This window comes from Mobula birostris, chromosome 23, assembly GCF_030028105.1.
Source record: "Mobula birostris isolate sMobBir1 chromosome 23, sMobBir1.hap1, whole genome shotgun sequence".
Taxonomy (NCBI): domain Eukaryota; kingdom Metazoa; phylum Chordata; class Chondrichthyes; order Myliobatiformes; family Myliobatidae; genus Mobula; species Mobula birostris.
In genome coordinates, this window is record NC_092392.1 from 39,239,183 (window position 1) to 39,252,101 (window position 12,919).

The following is a 12,919-nucleotide window of genomic DNA, read 5'->3' on the forward strand; positions in this document are numbered from 1 at the left end:
GGTAAATTCAAAAGAGATGTGTGGGGGAGGCTGTTTTCCAAAAAAAACACAAAGAGTAGTGGGTGCCTGGAAACCACTGCTAGGGATGCAGTGAAGGCAAATACAATAGAGCTGTTTAAGAGGCTCCTGGATAGTCACATGAATGTGCAGAGAATGGAGGGATATTGACATTTGTGTAGCAGAAGGAATTAGTTTAGTCAGGCATTTAATTACTTATTTAATTAACTTGGCACAATATCATGGGCTGAAGGGCCTATTCCTGTGCTGTACTGTTCTGTGTTCTAATATATAACCCACTAGTTCAGCTTAATTTCCAAATCATGAAAATATTCTTTTACATTGAACAGAGATGTCAGAAAGAGACACCTTCATTGCACAAGGAATTAGTTTGCCAGTAATCAGCAAAAAAAAAATCAGCACTAGATTTGTATGATTATATCTTTTCAATAGCTGTATGCATCATTTAGGCTGATAACATCCTGCAAGGTTTCACAGAACTCTGTAACTAGTCAATGAACTGGATCCGTTGTGCTATTTTACAGTAGACATTATACTTCTTCCATGTATGTGAGGAAAATTATCAGAATCTCCCAGATTTAGTGATTTACATTTTCCAGTTATTGAGGCGCAGGGGTGTACAGCAACAAGCCATACAACATGGCACAGTGTTATAGTGGGCTCCCTCTTATCGGCTGCAGGAGCGAGACTTCTCTCTCCCTCATTAGTGAGATGTCAAAGTGTTGGGGTGGATAATAGTTTCTGATGGTCTCTGGGGGCTTTGCTGTGGCTTGCATTGTGGGAGCCGACAATTTTGCTGGAGCGGGGGTTGGGAGGGTTGATGCTTTTGCTGTTGCTTGCGTGTGGGGGTGCGGAGAGCAGGGGCGCGCTGGGGTTCTAACGTTTCCTGTTATTCATTCTTTGGGTTTTGTTTTCTTCTGTTTCATGGATGTCTGCAAAGAGTAAGGATGTGAATTGAAGTGAATGGAATGGAACTGACTTTATTACTTACTTCCTTCATATACATGAGGAGTAAATATCTTTATGTTACGTCTCAGTCTAAATGTGTAATTTATAGTAATTTGTAATAAATAAGTACAACAGGATAGTCAATATAACATAGAAATACAGTTGTGTTAGCTTGAATTAATCAGTCTGATGGCTGGTGGAAAAAGCTGTCCCGGAGCTTGTTGGTCCTGGCTTTTATGCTGCGATACCGCTTCCTGGATGGTGGCAGCTGGAACAGTTTGTGGTTGGGGTGACTCGGGTCCCCAATGATCCTTGGGCCCTTTTTACACACCTGTCTTTGTAAATGTCTTGAATAGTGGAAAGTTCACATCTACAGATGCGCTGGGCTGTCTGCACCACTCTGTGCAGAGTTCTGCGATTGAGGGAAGTACAGTTCCCATACCAGGCAGTGATGCAGCCAGTCAGGATGCTCTCACTTATGCCTCTATAGAAAGTCCTTAGGACTTGGGGACCCATACCAAACTTCTTCAAATGTCTGAGGTGAAAGAGGCGCTATTGTGTCTTTTTCACCACACATGCAGTATGTACAGACCACGTGAGATCCTCAGTGATGTGTATGCCAAGGAACTTAAAGCTGTTCACTCTCTCAACCCCAGATTGATTGATGTCAATAGGGTGAGCCTATCCCCGTTCCTCCCGTAGTCCACAACCAGTTCCTTTGTTTTTGCAACATTGAGGGAGAGGTTGTTTTCTTGACACCACTGTGTCAGGGTGATGATTTCCTCTCTGTAGTCTGCCTCAATATTATTTAAGCTTAGGCCAATCAGTGTCGTGTACATTCTCTAATATTGAACCACTGAAAAACACTTTACAGTACCAGGGATAAGGGTTCAATTCCCACCACTGCCTGTAAGAAGTCTGTACATTCTCCCCGTGACCGGGTGCTCCGGTTTCCTCCCACAGTCCAAAGACGTACTGATTGGTAGGTTAATTGGTCATTGTAAATTGTCCCATGATTAGGCTAGGGTTAAATCAGAGGATTACTGGGCTGCGCAGTTCAAAGGGCTAGAAGGGCTTATTCCACACTGTAACTCAATAAATAAAAACCTACCACATCCATGCCAACCCAGTGGGCACCCATCTGCACTAATCCCACCTCCCAGCACTTGGCCCACACCCCCTAGGCCTAAGCGATTCAAGTGCTCATCTAGAAACTCCTTAAATGCTGATACAATTGTCCATTCACTGCTTGATCAACTGTATTTACATTTTCATGGTTAACCTGTTTGCTAAAACAAAGGGATTTTAAAACTGGGGTTGATGTAATCTGATAGTGAACTAAATTACTGTTCTCAGCATAAAGGAACAATAATTTATTAACAGTACTGCATATTTCAGGAAAATATATCAAGAACAAAATCAAATTAAGTAGAACAGGTAAAATTCCTCACACTGATTTATGTAAAAAAGATTAAAGAACGCACCAGTTCAAAGGCATACCTGAAACATGGTGAGAGCTTCTATTCAAATCTTTTGCTGATTAATTAAGTAAAACAGAAGTAAGTATCTCTATCTGTAGCAAACACTCTGGCCATGCATAACAATTCATAGCTCCCACTACATTTCCTAAATAAAAAGCTGTTTCAAAAAATTATTAAAATATTGCTAGACCCCACACCAATTATTCTTCTGATTTATCAGTATTTGTGACAATTTAATACAAAACACTCAATAAATTAAAACTCCTGAGAACTAGTTTGATTTTTTTTCCGGTCATCTTATTAAAATTCATAGATAGGTATTTTATTGTTCCCAAAGGAAATTAGTGTCACAGTAGCAAGTGCACAGATACACAATAGAAGAGAAGTAAGAAGGAATATAAAAAAAAGTTATTTTAAAAATAAGATGTACAAGATTTACAAGTCAAAGATTACAAGATTTCCAAGTTCGCACTGATAAGATGGTACTGCAAGAATTTCTGTAATATTGTACAGTAATGGGTGTACATTCACACCGTCCAGATAGCAGGATGTGGTAAACAGAGGTTATCAACTGTCTAACAGGAGGGGGTCATCACTTCCCCGGCTGTAGGTTGACTCAAATTATAGAGCCTAATGGCCGAGGGTAAGAATGACCTCATATAGCACTCTTGTAGCAGCACAATTCCTAGTCTATTACTGAAAGTGCTCCTCTGTTCAGCCAAGGTGGCATGCAGAGGGTGAGAAATATCGCCCAGAAATGCCAGGATTTTCCATAGGGTACTTTTCTCTACTACAGCTTCCAGCGTGTTTAGTTTGACTCCCATAACAGAGCCAGCCTTTCTAATCAGTTTATTGAACCTGTTGACATCACTTGTGGTGATGCCTTTGCCCCAGCATACCACCACGTAGAAGATTGTACTGGCAACAACAGATGGGGGAACATGTGAAGGAGAGGCTTGCACACTTCAAAGGACCTCAGTCTCCTCAGGAAGTAGAGGCAACTCTGGCCCTTCTTGTACACAGCCTCTGCATTGGTGCTCCATTCAAGTCTGCTGTACAGGTGCACCCTCACAGACTTGTAGGTCCTCACCAAATCCACGCCCTGACAATCAATATTAACAGGGAGCAGGGCAGGACTGAATATTCCTAAAGTCCATCAGTCTCCTTTGTTTTACTGATGTTGAGCTGCAGATGATTCAGCTTGTACCATTTGACAAAGTGCTCCACCAGGGCCCTGTATTCATACTCCTGTCCTCTTTTTGTACACCCAACTATTGCTGATTTATCAGAGAATTTCTGCAGATGACATGACTCAGTACTGTATCTAAAGTCTGAGGTATACAGAGTAAACAGGAAGGGAGTCAATACGGTCCCCTGTGGGGCCCCCAGGACTGCTTATACCCATGTCTGACACACAGCTCTGAAGCCACACAAATTGTGATCTGCCCATCAGGTAGTCCATTATCCAGGATGCAAAGGAAGTGCATTGAACGGAACTTTTCCCCCATCAATGAGGGCTGTATGGTATTGAAGGCACTAGAAAAATCAAAAAACATGATCCTCAGTGCTGCCCTGCTTATCAATATGGGAGTAGGCTCTGTTCAGCAGGCAAGGCCGACTCCGTGTGCTCCTGGTAGGGGATGGACGGCTGATCTGACCAGGGGTCAGAGGTGAGCCAGGACCAGCCTCTATAGGGTCTTCATGATGTGTGAAATCAGGGCCACTGGCTGATAGTCATTCAAGACTCTTGGTTGGTTCTTCTTAGGCACTGGGACCAGACATGATGTTTTTGGGACCCTTTCCAGGCAGTGACTCAGATTGAAAATGTGCTGGAGAACTCCACACAGCTGCTCAGCACAGTCCTTCAGGACCTTGGAGTTCACACCATCTGGTCCCAATGCTTCGCCATGTCTGAGTTTCCACAGAGCCCTTCTCACGTGCTCAGTAGTAAAGGTGTGTCCATGATGACTGGGGAGTTGGTGGAAGGTGGGGGCTGGGGGAGGTGAAGATCGGGACAATAGCAGTTGGTATGTGGAGGTATGGATGGTAGATGCAGGGAAGGAGGGGGTATAGGCATGAACTGGAGGAGGTAGGAGGGAGGGGGGGAGGTGTTGGTGCTGAGGGAGCATTGGGTGCCTCAGCACCTGGACTGGTGTGCTGAGGTGGGTGTGTACAGGAGGACAATTGTCAAATATACTGAAGAATTTGTTTAACTCATTAGCTCATTTATGGCTGCATTCAATGGTTCTTCAGCCAGGCTGATTGAAGCCAGTGATGTTCTTCATGGCTTTCACACCTCCCGTGTGCTACTCTGCCCTAATATGTTCTCCAGCTCTCTCCTGTATTCCTCTTTAGCCACCTTCATCTTCTCCTTTGGCTCCCTCTGCACAGGTTTCAATTCCTCCCTGTCTCCTGATCTAAGGGCTCTCTTTTTTGTGGTCGAGAAGAGCATTTACATCACTGGTGGCCCATGGTTCGTAGTTAGGGAAGCAGCAACAGCCCTTGATGATATTACAGTGCCCACACAGAAATTGATATAGCCAGTGATACAATAAGTAAATCAGTTAATGTCCTCCCCAAATAGCCTCACAAAGCATATTCCAGTCAGTAACCTCAAAGCAGCCCTTCAGGGCCTCAATGGCCTCTGGAGACCATTTCTTAGCTTTCTTGGTGGCAGCTAGTTGTTGCCATACTTTGACCGTATATAAGGGCATGAAGTGAACCAGAGATGATCTGATCTTCCAAGTGGGGGGGAGAGCAGTGGAGCTGTATGTAACTTTAACATTTGCATACAAGCAATCCAGTGTTGGCACCTGGCCAAGTGGTTAAGGCGTTTGTTTAGTGATTTGAAGGTCGCTAGTTTGAGCCGTGGCTGAGGCAGCATGTGTGTCCTTGAGCAAGGCACTTAACCACACATTGCTCTGTGACAACACTGGTGCCAAGCTGTATGGATCCTAATGCCCTTCCCTTGGACAACATCGGTGGCATGGAGAGGGAAGTCTTCCATACAACCTTGCCCAGGCCTGCGCCCTGGAAACTTTCCAAGGCGCGAATCCATGGTCTCATGAGACTAACGGATGCCTGTACAAGAGATCCAATGTTTTATTTTCTCTTGTATGACACCTGACAAACTGACTGAAGATGGGTGGGGCTGTCGAGAGAGAAACATTATTGAAGTCTCCTGATACTGCAAAGAACGCACTGGGGTGTTGAATCTGGAGTCTCACGATGGTAATGTGTATGACATCAGACGCATCGGGACTACGTCAGGAAGGCGGAATGTAAACAACGAGCAATATGGCGTGGCTAAACTCACATGGTAGATAACATGGATGCAAACTCACAGCAAGCAGTTCAATGTCCAGACTGCAGATTCATTCTTTCACAGAAATGTAACCGGCATAACACCATCTGTTGTTCACAAGCACAGCCCACCTCCCCTCCTCTTACCACACTGTAGATTAACTCTGTCTGCTTGCAGCGTTGAAAACCGTTCACAGTAGCACTGGAATCTGGGTTTTCTAGTGTAGCCATGTCTCAGTGAAACACTCAACACTGCATTCCAGATCGTGCCAGATCAGTCGTGATCTTATTGAATGGTGGAGCAGGCTCGACGGGCCAGATGGCTACTCTTGCTCCTATTTCTTATGATCTTATGCTCCTGGTATTCGTTCTGTGTGTCCTCGTGAGTACCACTAGTTTCTCCATTTTATTTGCCAGCGATCTTACATTCCCCATAATGATAGAAAGGAGATATAGAATATAGAAACATAGAAAACCTACAGCACAATGCAAGCCCTTCAGCCCACAAAGCTGTGCCGAACATGTCCTTACCCGAGAAATTACCCAGGGTTACCCATAGCCCTCTATTTTTCTGAGCTCCATATACCCGTCCAGGAGTCTCTTAAAAGACCTTATCATATCCGCCTCCACCACTGTCGCCGGCAACCCATTCCATGCACACACCACTCCCGGCATAAAAAAAAACCTACCCTTGACATCTCCTCTGTACCTACTTCCAAGCACCTTAAAGCTGTGCCCTCTCGTGCTAGCCATTTCAGCCCTAGAGAAAAGCTTCTGACTATCCACATGATCAATGCCTCTCATCATCTTATACATCTCTATCAGGTCACCCCTCATACTCCATCGTTCCAAGGAGAAAAGGCCAAGTTCACTCAACCTATTCTCGTGTAGTCATAAGGCATGCTCCCCAATCCAGGCAACATCCTTGTAAATCTCCCCTGCACCCTTTCTATGGTTTATATCTCTGTCTCGTTACGTTGCTTTTTACCCGATCTGCAGCCTCAGTGTCTCGGTCTCAGCTCATGCGGAATATCTTTATGTCAAGAGACTTGCTGGAAAAGGAATAAAGATGGAAACCATATCTTCTCCATTGCCCCTAAAGCCTCAAAGTGAGGTCAGGTAACACTGCTAAGTGAAGATCAAACTTTAATGGTCTCCAACATGAAACCACTAACTGGTTGAGACACAAGGAAAGTCTGCTGCTCATTCTTTCAAACTCATGGCTAGGTCTTGAAAAGTAATTAAATAATACCAGAGCCCCCTCTGGTGGTACCTTAGTTGCACCCTCTTTAATTGTGTTTTTTAAAAGATTAATCAACAAGAAAATAGCAATTAAATACAATGGAGCCGTCACTGTTAATTCAGCAAGAATAACAAAAGAGAACAATTAGTGTTGATCACCTGATGGGTTTCCCTTTAGAGAACAACAGTGTTCAACGTACTTGACTAGAGCAATCTGTGTGGGAGAAATGATAACAGGGTAACTATTTACACTGTCCTATTCACAGAAAATTAAATTTGACACAAGATACTGATCAAAGACAGAAGCAGAGATAAAAGGATGGGGGGGGCTGTGGGAGTCAGAGGAGGGGCTGACAGAGACAGAGGAGGGGCCGTGAGAATAGGACCAATCAGGTGTGATACTGGAAACGTGTGCAGAGTCGAAGGATGTAGCGAAAGTACTTAATGAATACTTTGCTTCAATGTTCACCAGTGAAAAGGACCTTAGCAATTGTGGGGATGACTTACAGCAGACTGAAATGCCTGAGTGTATAGTCATTAGGAAAGAGGATGTGCTGGAGCTTTTGAAAGGTATAAAGTTAGATAAGTCACCGGGACCAGATGAGATGTACCCCAGGCTACTGTGGGAAGCGAGGGAGGAGATTGCTGAGCCTCTGGTGATGATCTTTGCTTCAACAATAGGGACAGGGGAGGTACCAGAGGGTTGTAAATGTTGGTCCCTTGTTCAAGAAAGGAAGTAGAGATAACCCAAGAAATTATAGACCAGTGAGTCTTACTTCAGTGGTGGGCAAGTTTTTGGAGAAGATCCTGAGAGGCAGGATTTATGAACATTTGGAGAGACATAATCTTATTAGGGATAGTCAGCATGGCTTTATCAAGGCAGGTCGTGCCTTACGAGCCTGATTGGATTCTTTGAGGATGTAACAAAACTCATTGATGAAGGTAGAGCAGTGGATATAGTGTATATAGATTTCAGTAAGGTATTTGATTAGGTTCCCCAAGCAAGGCTCATTCAGAAAGTAATCAGGCATGGGACCCAAGGAAACCTTGCTTATAGATCCAGAATTGGCTTGTCCACAGAAGGCAAAGAGTGGTTGTAGACGGGTCATATTCTGCATGGAGGACCAGTGGCGTTCCACAGGGATCTGTTCTGGGACCCCTTTTGATTTTTATGAATGACCTGGATGAGGAAGTGGAGGGATGGGTTAGTAAGTTTGCTGATGACACAAAGGTTAGAAGTGTTGTGAATAGTGTGGAGGGCTGTCAGAGGTTACAGCGAGACATTGATAGGTTGCAAAACTGGGCTGAGAAGTGGCAGATGGCGTTCAACCCAGGTAAGTGTGAGGTAGTTCATTTTGGTCGGTCAAATACGATGGCAGAATATAGCATTAATGGCAAGACTCTTAGCAGTGTGGAGGATCAGAGGGATCTTGGAGTCTGAGTCCATAGGACACTCAAAGCTGCTACGCAGGTTGACCCTGTGGTTAAGAAGGCATATGGTGCTTTGGCCTTCATCAATCGTGGGACTGAGTTTAAGAGCCGACAGGTAATGTTGCAGCTATATAGGACCCCGGTCAGACCCCACTTGGAGTACTGTGCTCAATTCTGGTCACCTCAGTACAGAAAGGACGTGGAAACCATAGAAAGAGTGCAGAGGAGATTTACAAGGATGTTGCTTGGATTGGGGAGCATGCCTTGTGAGAATAGTTTGAGTGAACTCGGCCTTTTCTCCTTGGAGCAACGGAGGATGAGAGGTGTACAAGATAATGAGAGGCATTGTTCGTGTGGATAGTCAGAAGCTTTTCCCCAGGGCTGAAATGGCTAGCACAAGAGGGCGTAGTTTTAAGGTGCTTGGAAGTAGATACAGAGGAGATATCAAGGGTACGTTCTTTTTACGCAGAAAGTGGTGAGTGCGTGGAATGGGCTGCCGGCAGCAGTGGTAGAGGCGGAAATGATAGGGTTTTTTAAGAGACTCCTGGATGGCTACATGGAGGTTAGAAAAATAGAGGGCTATGGGTAAAGCCTAGTAATTTCTAAGGTAGGGACGTGTTTGGTACAGCTTTGTGGGCCGAAGGGCCTGTATTGTGCTGTAGGTTTTTCTATGTTTCTATATTTATTCAGAGGCACAAATTCAAATCCTGCAAAGGAGAACTTTAAGTAACTGAAAAACATGTTGGGAATTAAAATTGAATTACACTGGACACGAAGATTTTGCTTCCTGAGTACTTTTTGGTGTACCTCATGGATTTTGGGTTGCTGATCAGAAAAATCACCATGAAATTTCTCCATCATGCAGCATTTCGTTTTTGAAATTGCTAGTTATTTCAATTCATAATTCAAGTCAATTAAAATGTTGCCCACAATGTAAGCTGAAAAGTTTTCCACCTTATCCAGGCATACCTGGACTGGCTTAGGCAGGGCAGATGCTGCCAAATCCCTTTCATATTCTCTTTTTAGCGGCCCCCCCCCCCCACCCCCGTGCACCCCTACACTTCTTACAGTCTCATTAGCTACTGATAAAGCTTCTGAAAATGGGAAGATGGTTAAAACTGTTACGTTATTTAAAAAAGGTTGCAAGGACATGCCAAGGAGCTACAGGCAGATCAACTTGGCATCAGTAGTGGGTACGGCATTTGGAGGAAATTCAGACGAACAGAATCCACAATCTACCAGGATTTCAGTAGACAGAGTCTGATTGGGAGGAACCAGAATGGCTTTGTGCGTGGGAAGGTCATGCTTGATGAACCTTCTAGAGTTTGTTGAAGAAGTAACCTAAAGGTCAGATGAGGATAAGGTGGCATACGTCATCTATTTGGGCTTTAGCGAGGTCTTTGACAAGTTCCTGCATGGCAGGCTCATCTGGAAGGACCAGTCCCATGGAGTCCAGGGAGAGTTGGTTAAGTAGATTCAAAATTGACTCAGAGATGGGAAGTAGAGTCTGGTGGCTGAAGGTTGTTTCTTGGAATGAAGGCTGGTGTGTGGCTCAGGGATCAGTGCTGGGATGTGATCCTTGTTATTTGTTACTCTTATACATAGTTTGATCAATAAGTTTCTGGATGATGTGAAACTGGAAGTGTTGACAGTGAAGAAGGTTATTGTAGATTAAGAAAGGATCTTGATCAGTTACAGAAGTTGAGAAGTAGCAAATGGATTTCAAAACAGGTAAATATGAGGTGATGCATTTTGGAAAGTCATTCCTGCATAGGACTTGTACAGCAGTAAAGACTGTAATGGAACATAGGGATTAGGAGTACAAGTGCATAATTCATTGAAAGCAGCTTCACAGGTCAACAGGTGGTGAAAAAGGTATTTATCACACTGGCCTTCATCAGTATGGACACTGAGTATAGGAGTTGGGACAATATGTTGTTACAGTAGTACTTGCTGTTGGTGAAGCTGCACTTATAGAGTATTGAGTACAATTTTAATCACCTTATTAGAAAAACGAGGTCAAACTGGAAGGAGTGCAGAAAAGATTTACAAAGCTGTTGCCAGAACTAGAGGGACTGATTTACAGGGAGAGGTTGACCAGGTTCTGTGGAATGTCAAAGAATAAGGGGCAACCTTATAGAAACATAGAAAAAATATGAAGGGCATAGATCAGGAGCTTCCAACCTGGGGTCCATGACCGCTTGCTTATTGATATTGGTCCATAGCAGAGAAAAGGTTGGAAACCCCTGGCATAGATAATTGGTAACAGTCTTTTGCCCAGAGTAGGAGACTCCAAAACTAGGGGCATCACTTAGAGGTAGTGCAGAAAGTGTGAAAAGGGAGATGAAGAGCAACTTTTCCCACAGAGGTTGGTGAGCATATGTAACGAGCTCCCAGAGGTAGTCATTGAGTCTGTTACAGCAATAGCATTTGAGAAGCATTTGTACATAGAAGGGTGAGACTTAGAGGGATGTGGGCCAAGCACAGAAAATTGGGGCCATCTGGGTAGGCACTGTAGTTGACATGGATTCATTGGGCTGAAGAACATGTATGTGTGCTTATATTCCAGCATCTGCAGAATTCCTGTTGTTTATGTGCTCTATGACTAGTTCTCAATTGTTTATGTGCTGTTCTCTCCCCCCTTTTAACCATAGCCTCAATCTCTCTCATCAACTCCCAAAACCTGTCAGCCTTGCCCTTCACCCTAAAAGAACCATGCATACCTTGAATTCTTGACATCACACTTTTAAAAGCCTCCCACTTGACTTTGACCCTAATGCTTCTTTCCCTGCAAACAATCTTGTCTGGATCTAAAACATACCCTGTCCCAGTTCAGGACCCTACCCTGCGAGCCAGTTGTACCTTTCTCCATAACTATTTTAGAAATCATAGAATTAAAGTCTCTTGACCAAATCCTCGACAAGAGGCATATCCACTACTTGCTTTACCTCATTCCCCAAGGAGGCCCAGTGCGGCACTCTTTCTAGTATGTCCCACTCAATATTGATCAAGGAAGCTTCCTTGGTCACATTTAACAAATTCCACTCTATTCAAGTGTTTTACGCTATGGTTGTTCTCCATACATTCTCAATAACATCAAAAGTTCAAAGTAAATTTATTATCAAAGTACATACATAACACATACAACCCTGGGATTCATTTTCTTGAGGGCATACTCAATAAATCCATAATAGAATCAATGAAAGATCACCCAACTAGGGCATTCAACCAGAGTGCAGAAGTCAACAAACTGTGCAAATACAAAAAGAAAGAAATAATAAGTAAGCAATAAATATGAAGAACATGAGACGAAGAGTCCATGAAAGTGAGTCCATAGATTGTGGGAACATTTCAATGATGGGACAAGTGAAGTTGAGTGAAGTTGTCTCTTTTGGTTCGGGGGGGAGGGAGGACGTTGACTCAGATGGGGGGGGGCGTCGACTCAGACCATGAGAGGCCTGTGGCAGGCATTTTCATGCCTTACAAGGTGCAGATTGGAAGTCTGTGTGGGGCGCCACTCCTCGCTCAGACTAGCGCAATGTATGATTAAGTGCCTTGCTCAAGGACACAAACATGCTGCCACAGCTGAAGCTCAAACTAGTGACATTCAAATGGCTAGACGAATGCCTTAACCACTTGGCCTCGTGCCCAACACTTTTGGTTCAAGAGCCTGATAACGGGTAATAACTGTCCCTGAATCTGGTGGTATGGGTCTGAAGGGTCCTGTACCTTCTTCCTGACGGCAGCAGCGAGAAGACAGCATGTCCTACCTAGGTGGTAGGAGTCGCTCAATGGTTGGGAGGTGATCGACTGGGCCGTATCTGAAACTTTTTGTAGTATTTTCTGTTCAAGAGCATTTGTGTTTCCACACCAGCCTGTGACCACCCCCTACATCTCCTTAATTTACACACTCAAACCAAACTTATCATATAAAGTACAGTGAGGTGCAGTTACAATAATAAACTTGCTTGCAGCAGCAGCATCACAGGCAGGTAGGTACAAAAAATACACAGAATACAAATGATGCATTAATTATGCGACAGTAAAGAGAGAGAAAGACTATGCCAAAACAATTCAATGCAAAAAACAAAACACAATCAGAAACAAGTCCATAGCAGCCCACGCTGGTCAGTTTGCTGAGGCAGGGTTAGGGCTGTGCAGGTCTGATGGTTGTAGGAAAGTAGTAGGCCTGAAACGTCGACGGTACCTCTTCCTACAGATGCTGCCTGGCCTGCTGTGTTCACCAGCAACTTTGATGTGTGTTGCTTTATACCTCCTGCCTGACTGTAGTAATGCGAACAAGCAATTCCATTACACCGCGGTGAATGCGAAAATTATTTAGGTAGGATGAAACCCACGGGATTGTGGAACTTTACAAGAACAATCCCCGAGATTAAAACTGACCCCAATGAGTCTCCAGCTCGGCGACCAAATCCCTCGGTCTGTGCCGGCGCCATGACCTCTCCGCCTTCTGCCGCTCGCTACTAGCTCCTTAC

At 44.2% G+C, this 12,919-nt stretch overlaps 1 protein-coding gene across 4 annotated transcripts in view; it reads right to left on the bottom strand.

Moving 5' to 3' along the window:
- Positions 1–12,919, bottom strand: part of trmu (tRNA 5-methylaminomethyl-2-thiouridylate methyltransferase) — a 45,539-nt gene that overhangs the window by 32,086 nt on the left and 534 nt on the right. Inside the window, exon 1 of one of the 4 annotated variants that reach the window (XM_072241534.1) lies at positions 12,828–12,908. The exons of the other annotated variants lie outside the window; for them this stretch is intronic. The gene's annotated coding sequence lies outside the window, so the exon portion shown is untranslated. Of the gene's footprint in view, positions 1–12,827; positions 12,909–12,919 lie in introns of those variants that run through there. 4 annotated transcript variants of the gene reach the window in all.